Source organism: Gambusia affinis, linkage group LG06, assembly GCF_019740435.1.
Source record: "Gambusia affinis linkage group LG06, SWU_Gaff_1.0, whole genome shotgun sequence".
Lineage (NCBI taxonomy): Eukaryota > Metazoa > Chordata > Actinopteri > Cyprinodontiformes > Poeciliidae > Gambusia > Gambusia affinis.
In genome coordinates, this window is record NC_057873.1 from 31,681,986 (window position 1) to 31,706,246 (window position 24,261).

The following is a 24,261-nucleotide window of genomic DNA, read 5'->3' on the forward strand; positions in this document are numbered from 1 at the left end:
ACTTAATAATTATTGTGAAGGTATCACTGTAACATAAGATGGTTTCTCCAGCGTGATGTGGTGGTGCAGGGCTTTAGCACACTGCACGTTTGGAGGCCTTAGTCCTTGACGCAGACGTCGCTGGTTCGACTCCCGGTCCTAGCGACCTTTGCCATGTCCTCACCCTGTCTGCCTACTGTCTCAAAAAAATACGAGCCACTAGCGCCGCAAAAACTCTTTGGAGAAAAAAAAACAAAAGTTGGTTTTAACTAAATTGCCATTAATCTTAGGCAAGTAAATTATTTGGTCCAAAGCATTGCAAATTATTTGGGTCCAACTATAGTAAATGAGTTGAATCAACCTTAATAAATTAAATTGAGCCAACACATTTGCTTTAAATTGGAATAACCATAATAAAATAAGTTGAGCCAACTCATTTTATTTAAATTAGAATAACCTTAATAAATTAAGTTGACCTAACACATTTGCTTTAAATAGGAGTAACAGAACTACATGGTGCTGAAATAAAGTAATCAGGTGGAAAACCTTTCCATGATTTTTTATGCTCATCCAAAGAGTTATTTTTTTCAGTGTATTTATTCTTGCACTTTGTCCACAGCCATAATTTTCTGTTTTAATCTAATTAACTTTAGATTAACTCATTAATTAATAACTTGCATCCTTACCTGTACTGAATATTGTGTTTCTTTCTACGATACATTCTTTAAATGGGATGCATAAGTTTTGTCGCAGCCTTCCAAAAACCAAAATTTCCAACATAGGTCTTTAGGGGGCGCAGAGTAAGAGACAGCAACAACGAGCTAGCCATCCAGTAAAGTTAAGTGTAGCCATATATTTATAGTTTTCTTCTGTTACCACAGCCAGGGGCACAACAACATATTTTTTAGGTGGATGCGAACATCTCTAGGTTCTGCGTTTCCTCTCCTGATCCATTCTGTCTATCAAACCCACTGGGTTAGGGTGACCATATTTTCATTTGGGAAAACCAGGACACCTTGTGGGTGGGGGGGATCTTTGCAGCAGGCCTATGTAATCCTACAATAACATGATATCGCTTTGGCATGTTGTTGGCATACTGACAGCCACGCTATCTATCTTCTGATTAAGAACAGGGCTGCCTGCACTGACGCGGCTCAGGGATTACGTCACATGCAGCGCAGTGCCCTAGTGCCCGTAAATTTAATGGTCCAATGAAGATAATTTAGAAAACAGGACATTTCCTCACTTTCTAAAAAAATCCCGGAATGCCCGGGACAGGACGTGAAATACGGACATGTCCCAGGAAATACGGTCGTTTGGTCACCCTAACAATATCATGTTCCACCACACTTGTTTTTCCTGTTTTCTGTTGAAACAGTGCAGATTTACATAGTTCTCTCACCTGTTGCTCCTTGTTCTTGGGGAGATGGTCAAGACTCAAATCTAGAGGGGCAGCAGGTGATAAATATTACTTATCCACCCCCGAATGAGCAGTGCATCTGCCTTGTGTTCAACACGCTGCACCCACTCAGATTTATGTGCAAAACCTTGCTGGGCCGCAACTGTTCTGGGGTGGATACTTCATATGTGGTTGGTCCAAGCTTCCTTATAACTTCATATGGCCCCTGCCACTTGGCCAGCATTTTGCTGTTATTGCTGGGGAGGAGCACACATACCTTTTGTCCTGGATCAAATGAGCATTGCCGAGCAGCTTTATCATACCATGTATTCTTTTGTTGCTGGGCTTTTGACATGTAATTGGGCCAGCTCGCTCATTTTCTCCAACCGCTCTCTCATCTGAATGACATAAGACAAAATGTAGGGTCCCTCCCCCATCTCCCTTAAAAAAGAGAGAGGACCACAAACTTCATATCCATACAACAGCTCAAAGGGAGAGAAACCAGTGGAGGCTTGGGGCACTTCCCTATAGGCGAAAAGAAGATAGGGCAGCCACTGATCCCAATCTGTACCCCAGTCATTGACAGATTTTCTAAGTATTTGCTTGAGGGTCTGGTTAAAGCATTCTGTTATCCCATCAGTTTGAGGGTGGTATGGGGAAGTCCTCAGGCTGATATACTTGTTTCAATAGAAAAGACATAAAGTTTGTTCCTTGATCAGTTAAAACCTCTTGAGGAAATCCAACCCTTGCAAATAACTGCACCAGAAAAGATGCAATGGGTCTGGTCTTTATAGATTTTAAAGGGAACACCTCAGGGCATTTTGTTGCATAATCTGTTACAACAAGCATGTAGCGATTGTCCGCTTTACTCCTGTCCACAGATCCTACAACGTTCATTCCAAGACGCTCAAAAGGGACACCAATGACCAGGAGGGGTTGGAGTGGAGCTCTGGGGGAAATTTAGCAGACATCATGTGACACTTTGGACAACTTTTGCAAAACTGAACTACTTCAGCCTCATGAAAATTAGCTTGATAGTGACCTTGAACGGTCCAGTTCAACAGCCAAACAATTATACTAGAATGTTTGAACTTGGGGGCTGCACAGTGGCACAGTTGGTAGAGCTGTTGCCTTGCAGCAAGAAGGTCCTGGGTTCGATTCCCGGCCCGGGGTCTTTCTGCATGGAGTTTGCATGTTCTCCCTGTGTATGGTGGGTTCTCTCCGGGTTCTCCGGCTTCCTCCCACAGTCCAAAAACATGACTGTCAGGTTAATTGGTTTCTCTAAATTCTCCCTGGGTGTGAGTGCGTGTGTGTGTGAATGGTTGTGTGTCCTGTGTGTCTCTGTGTTGCCCTGCGACAGACTGGTGACCTGTCCAGGGTGACCCCACCTCTCGCCCGGAACGTTAGCTGGGGATAGGCAGCAGCAACCCTCCTGACCCCATTAGGGACAAAGGGTGAATAGAAAATGGATGGATGATTGAATTTGTGTGAAGCTGAGTTTTAACTTTAATTGAGTTGATTCTCGTTGGTTGGCTCTGTATATTTCTGAGTTTTTTGCCTTCAAAACGTGTTTAATAACAATGTATATCAATGAGCTACTCTAAGCTGTAGTTGGCAATATGTTGTTTGCTGCTGAAGAAAGGCTTTCAAATTTGCATGAAAAATGCCGTCAGACTCTGAGTGGCTTCTGTGGCCCATGAAACCACAGGGCCCTACATGGTGTCCAGGGTCTGCTTGCTCCCAGGTTGAGGTAGTAGGTTGTATAGTTTAGAATTACATCCTGGGAGATAACTGTACAAACTCTTAGCTTTCCCTGCATGGCACTCTTCACAGCGAGATCGATACAGTCCACTGTTATTATTTAGCCACCTGTCACAGCCAGATAATGGCCCCTCACCAGGTCCAATAGGAGTACAGGCTGCTTTTCTGATGAAGTGGTACTTTCTGCTGCTGTGGGTTGGCCTCCACTGTTCCTGAGCTTTGATGCATGTTGGGTCGGCAGCTTTTGCAGTTGCCAATTTATTTTGGATATCACAACCATCATATTTTTAATATATGTGCTTAAATCTGTTTCCCCACATAAAATAAAAGCTCATCTCTGTGTTTTAAATTTCAAATATAAAGCCGAAGAATCAATCAGGGCAAATCAGAGGGAAATTACAAAGCTTCTAGTTTTTGATGTGACCAGATTTTTTTTTTTTACCAAAACATTCTCTTCTATATATTATTGTCACATGATTGCATATCAAATAGAATATTTATGGATACTGTCCAAAATGACAGCTAACCAGAATGATTCAGCTCTATGTTTAATATCTTTCCTGTTTTGGTTGGTGAACATTGTTGGTCTGAGCCATTCCAGAGCCGATGGGCTCGATGTACGGCAGTTTCTAACCACAATGAAATGTCAGCGCAGCATTTTATTTACTAGCTGATAACCTCATTAAAACTGATGAGTGTGTGGAAGGAGACAGGCTGCTTCTGTGATTTAGCTCATGTGCTGACAGATCAATAAGAGAGATCAAGGGGAGAGAGGAGCAAAAAATAGAGATGGCACCGTCTCCATCCGCTAAGCAGCTGTCACTCAGAACAATTATTGTCACAATATTTCCAATTGCCAGACGCAGTGTGTGTGGAAAGTGCCACTGTCATAATATCCTGACATCCGAAATATTGTGACTGTAAGGGAGGAAGTGAAAATGGGAGGATAATTCCTGCCAGTGCACCAGGAGACAGAATCCTATTTCTGGGCTTTCTTCTCCTCCGTCAGAGTTTTTTCCTTCATGCCTAAGATTGAAATCAGAAAAGTGTCTTCGAGCTGAAATCCTGTTGAAACCAAACACACCAACATTTGTCTGGTCTTAGCAGCGTTGCCAGGACGCTTCTCGTTTTCCCCTCTCTATGCAGCAGTGGGCATGACAGCACCTCAAAGTCTTACAGTCCTGGAATGGAGTTCTGTTCCAGCAGCTAAGGCATTAAGAAGAGGAGCAAAAGACTGCCCCCTGTTGGTTTACTTTGAGAAATGACCTTCAGTGACAAGAACAGCAAATTTGACAAAGGGTAAAATAAACTGCAGCATGTCTGAGTGTGAGTGTGTATGTTGATTATATTAAGGTTGTGTTTGCTGTGTTTTGTGTCTAGTCTGCACCGTTCAAAATATGAACCCTATTAAAGAGCATGTGAACATGAAGCTTTATTCCTGCTGTATTTAAGAAGTCTGTTTGAGCATGATTGCAGGTTTGACATGTGCATGCAGCAGATAGGTGGTGAAACACTTCAGCAGTGGCTTAACAGTAGTCATAATAACAAACAGAAAACTACAGAGTTTCTGCTTGTTTCAGCATAGAGTGACAAGAGATCTTTGATATCTAGACTCTACAACTAAACTCATCTCGGATTCACTTTGCAAACCTGAGTATAGCAAGGGAGTTCACTAGAAGACCAACTGTGCTCCTACCATAACTGAGTAATTTCTTTTACATCACTAACACCATAGTTGGTAGTGACGTTTTTCAGTTATTTATTTTTTAAATTTCTTTCCAAAAGTCCTTAACATTATTATTTCCTAACTTCCTTGCAAGACAGTCAGACCTCACAGTATTTTCATTTCTCTTATATATTTAAAATGAGCATTTTCCTGTTTTTATACTCAAACAAGGAGCCATGTCTCTGTTTACCTGAATCAACCCATGCTTTAAGATTCCTTCTGGCCTCTGCATGAAGCTCCCCTACATAGTCGTTCCAGCTTGGCTTGGTCCTATGTGAGCTGGTTTTATACAGTGGCTTGCTTGAGGTAAGGAGGAACTTCACAACATTCTCTTGCAAAGTACATAACTCAACACCATGCAGGTCCTTACAGTTCATATCATGGTATGAGATTGCTCCTTTTGGTAAATATGTATTGCTAAACATATTGTTTGTATGATCACATTAATCAAATAGATCTTTTTCAGTCAAGTCATCCCATGCTATTTAAAGTTGATTTAACAAGCATTATCTAAACATTGTTTTTTAAGGTCATTAATATTGTCATGTGAGTTTTAACTTTATGCTGCAATTTAAACCAAATAATTATTTCACAATATGCAAGAAAAAAAACTTCCCTCACCTAGTTAAAGAGCACAAATTTTGATATTATTTTCACTCACAATATCAAATTAAAATAACTATTTTACTGTATAATAATTTAAATTATTGTTTTAATTGCATGAACTAAATTTTTGATCTGAAAATGAATTTTAAACATCACAATTAATTTGGCTCAAAAACATTTGGTGTTAACAGGACATTATCTTCAAGCATTAAAATACACATTTGCCTTAATGATGCACAAGTCAGATTAATGTAACACACTTTCATCTCACTCACAGTGCAACACAAGATACAAAAACATGCCGCTAAAGACGCTGGGAAACAGTTCCCACTCCTGTCTTTTCCTTCAGATTCTTTTTAAGTGCTAACCAAAAAACTGTAAGTTTATCTTTCACACACATTTAGGTTGAAAATCTAAAACTCGCAAAATTTATTTGACTTAAAGAGTAGAATACATTTAGTAGAAACAACTAAATGTGACTAAAATATTTTACAGTTTATAACTATGCTGATGACCTGTACACAGATCTACATTGCAATGTCACCAGAACCCATCCAATCACTGAACAGATGCTTAGAACAGATAAATGTGTGGATGTGCCAAAACTTTCTCCAGCTGAACAAAAACAAAACTGAAGTTATTATTTTTGGACCTAAAGAGGAACGATCTAGAGTTATAGATCTAGAGTTATAGATCTAGAGTTATAGATCTAGAGTCAGTGCACAGCTTCAGTTATTACAACTAAAAACCAGCGATCAGCCTGAAACCTGGGAGTAGTGATGGACTCTGACATGAACCTCCAGACCCACATAAGGACAGTTACAAAGTCGGCCTTCTATCACCTGAAGAACATTTCCAGGATTAAAGGACTAATGTCTCAGCCAGATCTAGAGAAACTCATCCATGTGTTTATCTTCAGTCGCATTGATTATTGCAACAGCGTCTTCACAGGTCTGTCCAACAAATCAATCAAACAGCTGCAGCTGATCCAGAATGCTGCTGCTGGAGTTCTCACTAAAACCAGGAAGATAGAGCACATAACACCAGTTTTAAAGTCCCTCCACTGGCTCCCTGTAGCTCAAAGAATAGACTTTAAAATACTGTTGTTAGTTTATAAATCACTGAATAGTTTAGCACCACAATACATTAAAGATCTGCTGCTGTTGTATCAACCTTCCAGAACCCTCAGTTTCTGGTTCTGGTTCTGCTCTGCATCTCCAGAACCAGAACCAAACGAGGAGAAGCAGCATTCAGCATCTATGCACCACAAATCTGGAACAAACTTCCAGAAAACTGTAAAACAGCTGAAACACTGACTTCCTTTAAATCTCAACTAAAAACCCACTTGTTTAGATTTTTATTTGAAACGTGATCAATTACAAATTTATTGACGGAACTTGACTTAATGTTGTGTTTTTATTGTTGATTCTATGTTGTATTGTATTTTTGTGTTTGATTTGATGTAAAGCACTTTGAAATGCCTTGCTGCTGAAATGTGCTGTACAAATGTGCCATAAAATTTGATTTGATTTTGATTTGATCTGAACAGTAAACAAGTGCTTAGAACAGATAAAAGTTGGAAGTGCCATAACGTTCTCCAGTTGAACAGAAACAATGTAATCTTTGGCACTAAAGAGGAAGAATCTATATTCAAGACACAGATTCAGTTATTACAACTGGAAACTACAGATCAGGCCCGGAACCTGGGAGTAGTGATGGACTCTGACCTGAACCTCCAGAGCCACTAGACAGTTACGAAGTCAGCCTTCTATCATCTGAAGAACATTTCCACAATTAGATGGCTAATGTCTCAACAAGACCAAGAGAAACTCATCCATGTGTTTATCTAGTCATATTGATTATTGCAACAATATCTTCAGCTGATCCAGAACGCTGCTGCTGGCATTCTCACTAAAACCAGGAAGATAGAGCACATCACCCAGTTCTAAACTCCTTCCTCTGACTCCTTGTAGCTCAGAGAATAAACTTTAAAGTACTGTTAGTTGATAAATCACTGAATGGCTTAGCACCACAATACATTAAAGATCTGTATCAACAGACTGGTATCAACCTTCCAGACCTCACAGGTCTTCTGGTTCTGCTCTACATCTAAAACCAGAACCAATCATGGAGAAGTAGCATTCAGCTTCTATGCTTCTCTTTGCAATCCGAAACAAACTTCCCGAAAACTGCAAAACAGCCAAAACACTGAGTTCCATCAAATCCTGACTTAAGACACACCTGGTTAGAGTTGTTTTGAAACATTATAAATGAAACACTGATAAATACTCTGATGTATAACACTGCCACAAGACAAAATGTCATGTTTCAATTGTTAACTGTGTGCTCTATGGCTATTCTTGTTTTTTATGACGTCCACCTATAAACCTCAGTCTGGGTTCAGTTGAAGTGAACTCTGGTACAGATTGAAGGCATGTGAATGTCAAGCGAACAGAAGATCACTCGAAAAACAGGAAGCAGACTACAGAGCATGGCATTCTGGGTAAATATAACCAAAACAAACACACAAGTCTATCCTTCTGGGGAGAAATGATTTGTGGTCTTTTACCAAACACAAAAGAGAAATCCTTCAACAACTAAAATCTGGCACCACTAAATATTTAACATTCTGTGAAGAAAGAAGTTGTGGTCAGTGTCTTCTTCAGTTTTTTGTTGCAGCGCCACCACAGGCGAGGAGGTAAGCAGGCATTTCATAAGGTTTGGTGTGTTTTTTACAGTGTGGTGTGAAAGAGAACCGCAGCAGCTGAAATTGGAATAAATGTTGAAATTTCTTTCCCCAATCAAACTGAGTCTGAACTCACTCTGAAATATCTACCAGTCCATCTAAAAAAAACAACGCTCTGAGTTGCTCAAAGCTCAAGAGCAACTGCTGTAAAATGTGGCTCTACAATGTCTTGACTCAGAAGAGCTAAATTCAAATGCAAATCACACCATTTCAATTTTTTTCTGTATAAATCCTTTTCAATTCATTTCACAATACTGCACTACATTTTGTAGGTCGATCCCATGAACCTAGATAAAACACATCAATGTTTTGTAGTTCTAACCTGTTAAAATGTGAATTTTTTTCTTTAGAAAAGCACCAGATAGGTGTCACTGTAAGCCATTAGTCTGAAGAGCAGACTGTATTGGATGAAGTACCCAACAGCCTTTGTCTTGCACATTTGTACTTTCAGTTTTGCAGAACTGCATCCCAGCCCACTGTTAAGCCCCCCATCTATCACCTTCTGTTGTCCTCTTCTGTCCTCCATGTGACAATCGGACGTGACAGCTGTCATTCAATCTCTGCAACCACGTCTCGTCTCCAGAGTGTGTGTTCTGACTCCTTGCTAAACACGCAGAAAATTAGAAACCGGACCAGAGTTGCATGTTTCTGTTGCCGCCTCTCAGTCTCTGCAGGCTGAGCGCGCCACGGCCATGTGCGACGTTTTCCCGAGGATGTGTAGGCCACAGCATGACAGATCTGGGTCTCTCTTGACATGCCGCCTGGCTGGTTGGCTGCTGCTTCCTCCTGTCCTTACCCAGCAGATTACAAAGAGAGAGCAAATTCGGACTGATAATTAACAACCCACTTGCTCTCATTTACCTAGAAAGATTGTTATGAACCACACAGATGAAATCGGTTTTAGGACCTCTGAAGGAAAATGAATACAAATATTTGCATAAATCATGAAAGCCCTTCTCTCTCTCTTTTTCTCTCTTTCTGCATGATGCTATATGTTGCAAACACACACGTGAGCCTTTGTCTTTCACCCTCAAAGCAGGCTAATATTAGCCCCATGCTGAGGGCTGACTCTGTCTGGACACAAACACTGATAAATGGGCCTGGATGCACTGTGTGTGTCTGTGTGTGTGTGTGTGTGTGTGTGTGTGTGTGGGTAGAGGGAATTTTAAAATGAATGCTGTCATTGTGTTTCAGAGAGGTGTCTGTGAAGAGATGCAGGGTGTTGTAGATCCAGATGTGCAATGTTCTACAGCTGTGCAAAGATAAAATAGAAAAAAGCCACAATGCACCGCCTGGCAGACAGCAGTCAAAGAGGATCGGGGATTAGCCGGCTGCAGACGCAGTCTGTCGATCAGTTCATAAGAGAGAGAGAGAGAGAGAGAGAGAGAGAGAGAGAGAGAGAGGAAAAGAAGGAAAGCAGGGGGCAGTGTGGTCCTGGGGATTTTTCTATTTTTTTCCCTCCTCATCCAGTCTTTCAGGCCCTGTCGCTTATTTGAGCTCCCAGCCGGCTGTACGTCGTCGTTCTCCTTTGCTTCCCTCCATCTGTCCCTCCCCCATCATCTCTTCTCTTTTTCAGCCTCCTCCCACTCTCTCTCTCTCTTGTCCTCCCTTTCTCTTTCTCTCCATACCAAAGCCGGGGGGAGCTGGCGGAGATTAAATGTAGTCTCTATAAGCCAAAGCACATCACGTAGCAATGTTTCTGTGGCCCCGTCCCTCTGCTGCTCCTCGGAGGACGGGGGGAATGATAAGAGGACGTAGAGAAAGATCAGGCCGCAAGTGTGGAATTTTGAAAAGTCCACTTTGTTTTCTTTTTTGCACACAAGCAGAAGGATAGAGATAAATGGTTTCCTTGGAGGCACACGGACAGCAGCAAGGTGGACTACTCTTCCTCCCAAGCTCACCTTCCTCTCCCTCTGTGTCCCTCTTTCTCCCGTTCTGGCCTGATGCAGAGGAAAAGAGGGCCTCTGGCTGTAAGTGATCACAGCTGTGAGGCAAATTAAATGATGATCTTTCACTCTCCTCTTTCTCCGCTTTGCAAATGTCCCTTTCACCGTTCACCTCCACCCCATCCTGTCACCCTCTGGAAGGCGTGGAGGAAGAAATGGAGGGGGGTGAGAAAGGTAAAAGTAGAAAGCTTGAGAGAGAAAGGTAGAATGTGAGTGAGGCAGGGGGAGGACATGAAGAGGGTGGAGAGAGTGTGTGTTTTTTTCTTCCAGTCTTCCCTCCTTCCATCTCTGCATGTGATTGAGGAAGAAAACAATGCGAGGGAAAAGGGTGAGGAGGAGAGAAAGCAGAGCAAGACAAGAGATCAGCAGGCACAGTGTTTTTTTTTCCTTTAACTTGGAGGCGTGCGCACGTGTGTGTGTCTCTGTTTTAATGTGCATGTCCATGCATGGGTTTTTGATGTCCTCTCTCTTGCCCACCTGCCTTGGACCTGCAGGTCTGGATGAAAAGTGAGTGGAAGATCTGCTGCAAGGAATAGCAAATGAGTAAACGGCTGTTTTATGTATGGTGTATGCTGTGCATTCATGTGTGTGTGCGTGGGTGTGTGTGTGTGCCCACCCGAGCACTCTTTTTGCCTTCTCCTCCCCCCTCCTTTCTCATCTTGGTGAGGCAGCTTACTGGTATGCTCCGCTGGCACTGTGGCCCCAGCTGAAAGTATGGACTCTGTCTTGGCCCTCTCTTTTTTCCCCCTTTCATCCATCCTTCTTCTCATGCAGTTCTTGATCCCACCCCCTTCTCTTTATCCTCTGGAATACTGGCTCTTTCTGAACTGTAATCTTTACTCACCTTCAATTTGTTGTTTTCTGCTAAGTTGCAGCAAATCTGTCCTCTCGTAGGACTGCTTGCTTTCGCCCTAATTGTGTGCGGATGTGTGTGTGTGAAAAATAGAGGGAGGGAAAAAAGAAAGAGAGCATGCACATGGTTCATTCCAGCTCTGTCCTGCCACCCATCCTCATCCTTGGCTCAGCCTGTCGCTCTCGCTCTGTTTGTTTAGCCAGACTTGGAGCGGCTCGCCCAGGAGGAATAGTCTCCCTTGTATTGAATCCACTTTTTACGACAAAATAACAATTAGAAACGCTCTTCTTTTTTTCCTCAGTATCAGAGGAATCGTCCTGGCATGCTGTAAGCTTTCTCTTTCTATGTGTGTGCTTTTTTTATCTTCCAACTCCCAAGCAGGCAGAGAGCAAAAGGAGCACTGGGCGGTGAGGGCATCCTGGACCCAAAGGGGAGGGTGAGTCGACACCGATAAACGCTCTTCCTCTTTCTGCTTCCCTCTCAGCTCCCCCCATCTGCTTCCTAAGCATTCAGACCACCGTGGCAGCTTGGAGGAACCTTGGAGCTTTTTACCTCTTTTTCCTCTGCAAAGCCTTACCAGGATTCAGAACCTCACGCTGAACAGAGACTTGCTCTTGCAGCCATCGAGCGTGCAACCGAGAGGTTTCACTGCAGGGTGGAAGATGAGTCTGTCGGACAAGCATGAGAGTCATGGTGTCAGATGAATTGTGTGACACTGGGCAGTTCTGGCTTTGGATTTTGATGCAATAATTGATTTGTCCACGCTTGGCTTTTGTCTTGTGAACCGTAAATAATTAGCCGATTCAGACTTTCCCACACACCCCAGGACGTCTGTAGGCATACTGTACAGCAGCAGGCTCTCTACCTGATAGCAGGAGGAGTCTTTCAGATGTTGTATTGTTCTCTTTAGGTGAGGAGTACAGTGAGGAGGCTTCGGTGGGGAGTCGGGGTGGAGATGGGATGAAGTATGGGGCTGGGGGGATAGAGGGTGACAGCAGAGGGAGAGTTTCAGAAAAGGCTGGTCGGTTTTGTGTCTGTTTGTCATTTGCACTTGTAAGATCCTAGTCATGCAGTGGTATTTCAATAAATGCAGATTGTTTTGGAGTGTGTTTACTGTATGGGATGCAGGATTATGATCACATGTCCAGAGCTGACTTTAAAGATGGAAGACCAGAAACCCACTGGACTTCTGAGGAGCCAGCATCCTATCAGCTGCTGCTGGTGACAGACCAGTCTGTTCTGTGTCTCTCTCTGTCCCTGAGACCCTAACTTGTGACGTTGTGTTTTCATGTCCACGGGTTGGGCTCTCGGGAGCTGAGAGGGATGCCAGGCCAACACAATGTCCAGCACATTCCTGCCTCCAACAACTGCGGTCAGGGGAAGTGTTGGGATGGGGATGGGGGTGAGAGGGTGGCATGGCGCAATGAAGCTCAGGCTCTTTTGTGTGCTCTCCATGTAGACCTTGCTATAATGTTCCCCATAAAGTTTTATCTTGAAGCTTTAGCCAAGGTGCTCATCGGTATGCCAGCAGAGATCTACATCAGGTAGTTAGCATGTGTTCGTGGAACCTGTCAAATGTGGAAGATGAGAGTGAATTTGCGTGAATTCTGCTTTTAAGTTGATTCAGGCAAGACAGTATGCAGACTTGACAAAATCCTTCTGGTATTAGCATTGACCCTTGGCATACAAGCAAAGAGTCAATTGCAGGAAGTAATTATTTGCCTATGTTTGGGTATTTGGAATCAGGGACAGTCAATCAAGTCAGCAATCAAGGTATGTTGAGGTTTTTAAAAATTTCAGATTTGCAGCTGCTTCTTTTTTTCATCTTACCCTTTTTAGGTTTTAAAGTCTCTTTAAGTTGTTGTCAGGCAAAGTGCCAGAATCACCAGAGTTCTCTCTGACCACAGTCTGAGAGAAACGCTTTAATCCTTTAATTCTATACTTCAAAATCAAAATAATAAATAAATGGCAACTATTGTCTAACATCATTTTAAACTAAATAATGAGTTAACAATACCTTTGTTGTCTTTTGGTTTGAATAAATCTAATTTTCGCTGATTTTAATTTCTGCATCTACCTTTTAGCAAGAATTGCCCCTGCTTACATAATAACTTATTTTTTGCTTTCTAAATACATTTCAAAGAAAAATAGCATAAATAATAAAAATATTTTAAGAGTACCAGTACTGACTTAAAACAGTTCAAGAATATAACAAGGAAAGGAAATTATTATGCAGAGTAGCTCAGGATGACAGTAGCAGAACCATAACTGAAATAGGAATGCTAAACTTTTACCTGTACACATCAATAATTCGTCTTCTGTCTGAGTAGCACTAGAAGCTAACAAAGACTACCACTGAGGATGCCTGCTCACCAGTGCTTGTACTTCCTGACTTGAGAGCAGCACAGAGTGATGTTGAGAGCCTGACCATGACTGCTCTGTACATTATGTGCTTGACCTCAGCAAACTCTCTGCGATGTTAAAACTTACTCACTCATGGTAACAAAAGATAAAGGTGACACTAGCATGGCATAATCACCTTGTTGAAAACATGCACAGCTTTGTTCTTTTTGATGCGAGTGTTGTCCATGTCTGCTGTTAATGTCTTACGTAGGGTTGTGAATTTGCTGATGTCAGTTTTATGTATGCTTCTTGTTGCAGGTAGCACGATTTTCCGCTGATAGGAAAGGCACTCTGCTATGATAGCAGCTTACTAAATGGCAAGTCTTTTACTTGGTACATTTGGTCCCAGTTTGATTTGGGGACATCACTAATTTTGGGCCAATTTCTAATCTCCAGTTTTTGTGAAGCTTTTATGGCGGGTTTGAACTATAGTAGATAAAAATATAGAAGTAACATTCAAAATATCTTATTTGGCCCTCCTGTTTTGAATGCTCATTATTATTGGTTGATAATTATTTATATTGGAAGCAGAGGCAACATCACGCTCTGTGTTGGAGACAGGAGTCAGTATCTGGTCTCGCCATTGACCACAGTGTTACAGTGCAAACTGGAATTACAAGAATAAACAGAAACTATTTAATTATGAAAATATGACATTTTTGGTAAAAGGTTTTTTGTGCTAGAATGAGGTGGTATTTTGACTATTTTGAAATAGATGTATTTATTGCAATGTAAACATTGTTTTACAACACAAGCTATATAATCAGCAACCAGATGTTACTACTGCCAAAAAGGATGGCAGAAAGTAATAGTATCTTTTGGGATTATACACAGTTGGCTCTACCAGACACAGCATCGAACAATTCATCAGAAGTTGAGTTTGTCATTCTAAAGAGTTGAATTTGTAGCTCTTCTGTAATTTTCCAAAAACGCTGCACTCAAGTGTAACAGACATATCACTCCACTGTCTCAATAATGGATGAGGATGAGTAATAGTGCCATAGCTGAATTATGAATATATCTCATGTAAGTGTTGCCACCATCATTTTGAATTACATTTTGAGCGAACAAACTTATTCACGTGTGATTTTAATCATTTTAATGGAAACACTGTTTTCAAATTTTAATTTTTTTTTTTACATAAGTAGAATATCGACAAAGTTTTGCTCATTAGTAATGGAAAAAGAGCAACTATCAATGGGTTTTAAAATTTTACAATAAAGACTAAATTGATTTGACATTGTAAATTGCTTTTAGACTCTTATATTAGCACCACGAGCATCACTAACTTGAAATGGCAGTTACCTTTCTACACCAAAAGAGTGCTGACAATTTAAAATGTAACATTTTCTATGACAGACAAACATTGAAAGCTAAAGAAAATAAAACCTTTGCTTCACTTCATTCAGCCTTTCTGTTATCTACTGGAAATCTTGCTCTCTTTGCCTCCCTCAAGTCTTTAAAGAACCATAGATATGTCTCAATAGGTTGAGAACATCAAGCCTGTTGCTTTGTGTCATTGATACTGGAAATATCTAGCACTGAATCTTCTTCCCTCAGAACCAACATCTACTCCAAATAGTCTTACCAACCTGCTACTTTGATGTGTTTACTACGAGGTATATGATTGGATGTTGGATGTCCCCACTAGCCAGTTGCCAGTCAGGCCTGGCCATTTCTTGATCAGATCTAATAGCAGCATATTTTAAACAGCTGCACTTTATTTACAGCATGAATCTTAGCTATTTGTCACCTCTGGTCTATATGATGTGTAACAAGGAGATAATCTATCTTCACTGATAGTTCTCTTTCTGTGAAAGAAGGGTCTTAGACATGTGTGTTTAGTAGGATTTTAGCAAATGCAAATCCTTTATATTGTATTTGTAGCAATGCCTTCTAATTTTAATTTTCCAAATATCCAGTTGACAGTATAAATAACAGTTAACTGGCTCCTACATATCTGTGGTGATTAAAGTTAATTTATTTTAATACCCACTGTTTTTTGCCTTTAAATGTTATCTACACAACCATGGGTTACAACAACAGTTGGATGTAAAATGCTAATATGTTCAAACTGCGAGCTTTGATCAGGAGATGCAGTCACGTTGCTAGTCAACCAGAATAGATTTTGATTTGAATCCCATCTGCACTGCTAATCCGCTGTTTTAGTACTTCTCTCATTCCTGTCTTTTCCTTTCATCTTAAAACCATTTCTTATTGGCCCAGCCCAAGCAAACAAACAGTCACCTGCAGTGATAAAGCGTCTATCCAGTGTTCTCCATTGTTCTGCTTCTTCAAATGCTGTTGGTACACAGTGTCCCCATAGCTTAGTCTGACATGAAGGACTGCCACACAGACAGCCAGACTGACTGGTGGGCATGCACCCACTATGATAAGCTGCTTGATTACCTCTGCATTGCCTGGACCCTTTCTCCGATAGGTAAATTAGGTGGTCCATTGAGTTACGTTTGCATCAGCCAAATTTAGATCGGATCAAGCCTGAATGCTTTTCCATGTGTGTTTTTTTTGTTGTTGTTTTTTGTTTTTTTGCCACAGCAGCCCTAGATGTGTTAGTTAGTCAGTAATAAAACCTGGGATAGAAAAGCTTGAGCAGCAGAGCAGTCCCAGACCAAAGCCAGCCCATAATTCAGCTATTGTTACAGTGTTTTCAGTCAAAATGCATCTTTGTGCCGCTAAATATCAGCTACCCCACGGTCACTTAAGCTCAGGCTGATGTGTGTGGCAGTGTGTTTTCATAGAAAAATCTTCTGCATATCTGTATGGCAGTGAATTAACTGACCAGATTATTCAAGAAATAGTGTCAGTCTGGTCAGGATGACACTGCTTTTTGCTGTGTTGAGTTCGTACTCACCATTCTGCCGTGTTTTTTCTGTCACTCCCTTCAGCAGGCTGTCTGCTGTCGGCTGCAGACAGGACAGCCTTAAACATCAATACCCAGAACTGGTCAGTGGGTAACTGTCTGATTTCTATAATATCTTTCAATATGCCAGGGGCTTTTTGTTCTTTTTGTGTGTGTTTGCGGAACAGTTCTTGCTGCAGAATGATTTACAGTCCCTTCTTCCTAGTCTTTCACTGAAACAAGATGGTGCCACGCCTCCACATGGGTCTTTCCTCTCCAAATAATGCCCACTACACGTGCCTCTAGTTGCTGCTGCAGAGGTCATGTTTTTTATAATGCATACACACCTGGGGCCTATTTACTTACCACATACCTGAAATTGCAGAAGCTCTTCTGAATCTTCTCTCGGTCAGTGAGAGGACCAAGCTCACTGATCAAACACTTTTATTGTTCTCTTTTCCCATGCTCACTGCCCATTAGCTGCCAAATAAGCTTTTTTTCCCTCTGTGTGGCAATGTTAGCAGTGTTAACAATTGCACATGCAGACACACACACATGCAGGTAATAACTGTTGCTGATGTTTTTGTACCACAAACCGAGGTAATGCTGATTGAATGTTCAGACAGGAACTCTGGGGCTATGACAAAGATTAGATTTTCAGTGTTGCCGTAATGCCTGTCTTGGTCTCGAGACCATTTTTTGATGGTCTCGGTCTCGGGCGTTGAGCACTTGAGATTTTATTTCAAGACTAGTCAAGACCGCAGCTGTGTAAGTATCACTAAACTTACAGCATACTGTCCAGTTTGGTAACATCTTTGATTTCACTGGATGCAAAACAAACCGATTAAAATCCAAGCAATAACGTGACATACCAATTACGTGTTTCTGTTACTCTCCACCTTTTACTCGTATACGGCTCTCCAAGACATGCACAGCGTTTTTTTGAGCGGCAGAAGATGTCTGCCCAATCATTAGTAAATAGAATTGCGCTGCATAAATCTTAAGCAATCTGATGGCAACAATTAATTCAGCAGCGCTTTGCTTTCACAGACGGTAGGTACTACGTCTAACGTTTTTCGTCACTTAGGAAAGAAACTCAAAGATGTTGACATGATGTTAGCAAAGCTAGCTCTACAGAGATATAAGCATTTGTGATGAAAAAAAAGTCACTCACTGCACTAAATTATTGTGCAAAGGTGTTGACTAACGTGTGTTATATATGGGACAACACTGTGTCCAGAAGTCTGACATATAGTGATGTGACATTCATGAGCGATCCGAGTTTTCTGAACTTCTCTTTACTATGAAGCAGTGACATGTGGGAAGGTTCATAGCCAGTGAGGCACTGACTCAATCATAATCATATTTACAAATATATTATTATTGGTTTTGTTTACATAAGGAAATTCCGCACAAAGCTGGAGAGCAAAAAGGCTATTCTTTTACATGTCATGCATAGCCGCGCAGCTGCCATAGAATAATTCTGTTAACTCAATCAAACGTGGACATGTAGACAGCATTCATTTTGTACTGTGCTCCACAGCAAAGGGAAAAACCATTGAAGTAGAACTCAAAACCACGTCTTTCACCTCTCTGTATTAGCGCAGCTACCCGCAGACTTGTTGCCATAGCAACTGACAACAGCGCCACAAAAAAACCTGATATATCCCACACAAAGAGGGGAACATTCAGTATGATTTTAAATATATTGCTGCACTTGACTTTACTGTATGGCTAGCTCGCTGTTACTGTCTTTTACTCTGCAGTTGTGGAGTCAGAATGTCTGGGATCATGAGCGCCCCCTGCCATGAGGCAGGAAAACTGCCTGCCTCACCTCGAGTCTGTTCTCTGTTTCTGATCACTTTTCAGCACATGAAACGTGTTACACCATGGGCGTAGGTTTGGGTATGGACGGTCGTGACATGTCACGACCAATATTCAAGGGATATAAAATAGTCCCGACCAATTTTTGCCATATTAATTAAAAAAAGAAACATGTATTTTTTAACAAAAACAAAATAAATAAACAAAAATCTACATTGATTAGTTTAATATTTCAATATACTACGCAGTGGTAGCATTCATTTTAAAATTCGCTGTTATGAACTATGATGACCAATGCCGCTATTGGCTCAAAGAACGTGGATCTACGTTCTTTGATTGGCTGCAACAGGCGGCGGCCAGCTGGACACACGCGGAACGGAAGCTTGGTCCATGGAGCTGAAAGTGAACGCGTCTCCTTCTGAGTTTGACATTTATTATGAGTCTCCGAGACCAAAAAAGAAAAGGACGACAGACATTAGAAGTTATTTCGCTACCTCAAAAATGGTCGGTGCGGCGGGGGTGGGGGGTTTGGTCAGTAAGTTGTAAGGTCCCACCAAAACTTAGACCAAACCTACGCCCTTGTGTTACACACAGTTGGTGGCAAAAAAAAAACCCCAAAAAACACTGTACATTATATAAATAAGGTAAATTATGGAAAATCAGTTCACATATTAAATGTTTTTTAACCATTTTATTAGCGACATACAAACAGGAGGAACGTGCTCTCATCTAATGACAGCCAGTGCAGTTAGCGAGAAGTTGCGCAATCTCAGTTGAGGCTCAGCTCACTGCTGCTTCACCGGCTTCGGTTCTGAGGATTTGAATGGGAAAATGCGAAAATTTAGCGATTTTGAAGAAAAAATAATCAGAATTGGTTAAGCTAAATGGAAAATAGGTACTATATTGTACAAAAAGCGTGAAAATAGCAATATAAATGATTTTATCATTATATATTATTTTTCCATGATGACAGGTGAGGCTCTGCCTCCGCTGACCGCACGTCACTGCTACGAAAATTGGACTGGAGCCTCATTGAGAGTCATTCTTTGTTCTTGTAATGCTCTGTGTACACTGCAGTAGCTATTATTGTTTCATTTAATTATATACATTGATATTTATTTAGGGCTGCTCAGTGATGCAGTTGGTAGAGCTGTTGCCTTGCAGCAAGAAGGTCCTGGGTTCAATTCCCGGCCCGGGGTCTTTCTGCATGGAGTTTGCATGTTCTCCCTGTGCATGGTGGGTTCTCTCCGGGTTCTCCGGGTTCCTCCCACAGTCCAAAAACATGACTGTCAGGTTAATTGGTCTCTAGGTGTGAGTGTGTGTGTGAATGGTTGTGTGTCCTGTGTGTCTGTGTTGCCCTGTGACAGACTGGCGACCTGTTCAGGGTGACCCCGCCTCTCGCCCGGAACGTTAGCTGGGGATAGGCACCAGCAACCCTCCTGACCCCGTTAGGGACAAAGGGTGAATAGAAAATGGATGAATGGACATTTATTTAATTAGCAAATAAATAAAACACAAGAATGACAGAACACACAGAGCATGCACATTGCTCTTTGATTGTTTTTGTTCAAAGTGGCAACTGTAATGTCTGCCATCATGGTAGACATTACAGCGTTGTGCTTCCTGGTGCTTTCTTGTAGTGGGGGAGAGTGTGAGAACAGTCATGGTGAGCACCTTGTGCTTGGTTACGTCTTGCTTGTTGCTCTTTGGTCAGTGTTCATAGTTGAGTGTTGTTTACCATCAGGGCATTGTTTCAATTGCTGTGTTTAGTGGTGCAGATAGTGGTGATTTCTGACATGAATGATATGGTCAACTGCCCAGGGTATTATCTTTTTAGATACGCAGAACAAAGAGTTTGTTCTGCTTTTAATATTGGTTACATTTATTTCAGATCTAAGTATTTAATATCTAGGTGGTTTTATGAGAATTTGAATCTTTCAGATCAATTTGATTAGCAATTTGGATCATATTTCACATTTCACAGCAGAGGGCGCTGGTCTTGGTCTTGACTTGGTCTCTGGTTAATTGGTTTGGACTACAACACTGGCTGCAACATCAACTGCTAGCTAGCTAGTCTGATTAAAAAAAAAAAAAACAACAACAACATTTTCAGACATTTGAATGACAATGAACTTATAGTGTGATGTGGTTGTATTTGATGTTATGAGCATTATCTGCCTCACCTGTTCTGAGAGCAGGAAGCTGAGCCGATGTGTGTTGACAGGCTGAGTAGATTTAAGGGTTCAAGTGGGCTTCTCTTTGTTTTCCAACTGAGCTGACATGCTTTGAAGTAACTTTCATCAATCTGTATTCTAAAGGTGTGAAACTCACACACTGAGAGGGGCGTAAAGGCAGCAGCAGAGCAGTCACTTTTACATAAATATTTGTTTACAGGTATTGCAGATTAAAATACATTTTGATTATTTTTGATACATTAAATAAAAATATTTGTATTTTTTTTAGAGATAAATGTTTAAAGCTCATACTGGAATTTCAATTTGTTTTGTTGTATAAATTAAGTTTAAATGTGTTGCAGCAGTTGAGAATTAAAATTTTAAGGATTCTCAAAGTTACAGTACATTATGACTTTATTTGCTGATCCCTCCTTATACATTCCAAATAATAGTTGCTGTTTCTTATTTGAGCTTTTGTACTAAAGCTAAAAAAAAAAATGTGCAGCACTCCATGTAAGAAAAATAAAATGGAGGGTGTTTGGGTTTGATATCAGTCTGGTCTGCAAACGAGGTGCAGCATCAATGTCCTATTTTATTACAAATATGACCCACAGAAACACTTGAATTTTAGACAGAATGATACAGCTTAACTTTATTAAACTGCAGTGACAAGAAAACAAGGGTGTAACTTTTGTTGCAAATTGGTGGGGACGCATTGTGAGGAACAGCTGGGCGGGTGGGGTTGGGGGAAGCAGAGCTCCCTGGAAGGACTTTGTTTGTGTTAAGAACAAGGCCAAAACTGAAATGTGATCGCCACGCAGTCTTGCTCAGTAACTTATACATTCTGATGACGCTTGTAAGATTAATAGTAGTTATTGAAAATAAAAACCTTTTAGAAGGTATTAAGCATTCTATGAGATGTAAGATGTTGAAACATCAGTCATCTAATTAATTTGTAATGTACTTCGCTTGCTGATGGAATTACTAAAAAATTCAATTTCATAATGATATTGTAATTTATGGAATGAGTGTGTATATTTGCTCAATGCTAACCCTATATAAAACTTCACGTTACATATATATATGTTTCGAATTAAACCTTTTTACTTACCTGTGAAATGTGATTCCCTTGGATCTTATCTTGCTCTCATAGTGTTTTCAATTGATAGAAAACATTGTGTCCCTTTTTCAGATTCTTTGTGTCATTTCCCCGACCACTGATATTCCTCAGTCAGTTCCAAGGAATAGCGCCTGTGGCGCACTGCCGGCACCGAAACTCAAGTGATGTCCAATCAACTAGATCACTGAATGGACTTGCCATTTATGTTTCACAAAGAAATGTAAAATTTCAGTCATTCACTGGCTGTAAATGCTTTGAACAGAGTGTGCAGCTGCTTTCAAGTTACTGTCTGCAAATGCAGGCATTCTATTAGTGGGGATTGTCCCCTTCAGGCCAGAGTTGGTGGGGACATGTCCACACCGGTCCTCCAGGAAGCTACGCCTATGGAAGAAAACCAACTATCTAGTTACCACTATAAATTTTAATTTAACAAGTACATTAATTATTCTTTTTCTAGGTCTTGAAAAAAGCTGATTCATTTTACTTTGGCTCTAAATCTAGAAATTTTAGTTTTGTAAAAAGAATGGAACTTAGAAATAAGAAATGTGGCTCCCTGAAATACAAACACAACATAAATAGATGGTATAGTGTTAAATGACATGCTTTTTTGCTTCCTAATATAGTCGTAATCTGGGAGCACTGAGGCGCTCTCATCAGAAGGCTTTTGTTGGGATGGAGTTATTTTATTGCTGTGTCTAAAAAAAACTTTGCTGCTGTAATTCACATTTCCTTTGACCTTATTATATTAGATGTGGGGTATTTTTATGAAACCAAATCTGTTCAGGGTATTTTTATGCCACTTAGAAGGTTTCAGGCAGACTGTTTAAGAACAGAATAATTCTTCACTGCATGCGTGCATGCACGTGTATGCGTGCGTGTGCGTGTATTGTGTGTGTGTGTGTGTTTGTGCGTGTGTGTGACAGGATGTATTAAAGCAGCTCATCTTTGACAACAAAGACCATTATATTCTGCATGAAGATATGAGCAGTGGACATGAAAAGCTCCGATTTTTCACTGCTTGCTATATTTTTCACCTGATTTAAAATGGGAGGTTTTATTTAGAAATTTATTTTGCATAGTTATAGTTTACAAAATAATACAACAACAATGCAAATAAGAGTCACAAGTAGCACAAGTAATTATGAGGGGTTGCGGTAAATTTAAAGGTTTTGTGTATGATATTGTTTTATACTTCTATTACTCTTAAATGAAGAAATAGTGGATGCAAGCATCTGTACAGTTCCAGTGTAACTCTGTTTGTTCTCTGATATAGCTGTACGTTGGATACCTGTTGTACACTCAACAGGTTTTGTCTTTCTCTCTATTTCAGATGATTAAACCAGATCATAACATGTTGAAACAGGCCAGGTACCTGAGATGGATTACAAAGTCTTAGCTGCCCCTATGAACGCACACACACACACACACACACGCACACACACACACACACACGCACGCACACACACGCACACCCGCACACACCCTTCTCGGTATGGGATGTCATTTCCAGAATGTACATTTAAATATTCCTGCATGTCTCCTTGAATGTCTCTGTGAAATACTGTAATGACAATAAAATACATCTAAAGTTCCTGTGTCGTACTTTCTTGAATATATCCATCATGCTCCTTAATTAAGTTTATAGCAAAACTTTATTTAAACAGTTATTATTCATTAGGTTTATTAATTTTTGTCTTCATTTGAAAATGACTTATATAGGTTTTTGCTATTTTGTTTTTAGCTTTAATAAAACTACTACTTTATGTGCTATGATAACATGTTGCATACAAATTACTTTGAGTTGTCAAAAATGTTTAGGTTTGCTATACTTTATAACTGTGAAGATTGTGATTGTCCATCTGAAAGCCCATCAAACTGAACCTGTTTTGTACCAATGTTGTCAGTAAATACAGATTTATTGCTATCATTTTAGCACAGCCTTAGCTTAGCATGCTCTAGCTAGAACTCCACAGCTGTGTCCAAATTCAGGGTCTGCGTCCTTCAAAGGACAAGTTTGTAGGCCGGCAACAAGACCTTTCTAAATTTGAAGACTCGTTCAAATGCATCCTTCTTTTCCACCAGATGGGTCTGGTGTATTCTTCACAGCCCCCCATATCCCATTACTCATTGCGGGTCCAAACCGAGCGTTCAGGCAAAGTGTAATGGTGGTGAAGAGCAGCAAATAATTTTGCTATATTACACCTTAAGTGACAGCATAATTTTTTACAATGTTTGCAGGTGAGAATGTGACTTTGTAAGTCCCAAATATTCGCTCAGTTCAGTTATACATCACCTAATTGTAATATTGGTCTGACATTTTCGGAGATGTCTGCTCCCGCTGCATTAACATCCAGCTCCAGGTTTGGTTTGCCGGGGAAGAACGCCCGACTCCCGGCACATTGTTTTAAAAACTCCCTGTAGCTTTCCCCAATAAGTCAGAGTTAAACACAGAAATTATTCAGATAGGTAACATCTAGTTGTCAAATGTTGGTTTTTTTACTAAAGTATTTAATTTATTCCTGAGCAAATTGGTTTGATTAATCAAAGTTAAGCTTTCAAACATCTTATCTGGAGAGTATTACAGCTGAAAATGAATAACTTGCTAATATTTAGCCCTGGTAGTAATGTGCAATACACGCTTGAACATTTTAGAATCAAACTAACAGATTCATTTTTTTACTATGAAACAGCCTTTACTATAAAAGGTGAAGAATAATACAAAAATCAGGAGTAACACATGACTGAAAAACAAACTGTTTGTTTTTTCTTGGCTGCTCTCTGCTTCTTGCTTTCATGATTGGTAGGTGACATAAGTTAGACTGAGGTTGGGGCAGGGACAGTGAAGGCTACACCTGTCTGAATTC

The 24,261-nt window shown here is 40.6% G+C and overlaps 1 long non-coding RNA gene across 1 annotated transcript; it reads left to right on the plus strand.

Annotated features, from left to right (window-relative positions):
* Positions 1–9,702: 9,702 nt before the first annotated feature.
* LOC122832996 lies at positions 9,703–22,988 on the plus strand. The gene is made up of 2 exons (XR_006370914.1): positions 9,703–11,452; positions 21,470–22,988. It is a non-coding gene; the product is annotated as an uncharacterized LOC122832996 (long non-coding RNA).
* Positions 22,989–24,261: the final 1,273 nt, after the last annotated feature.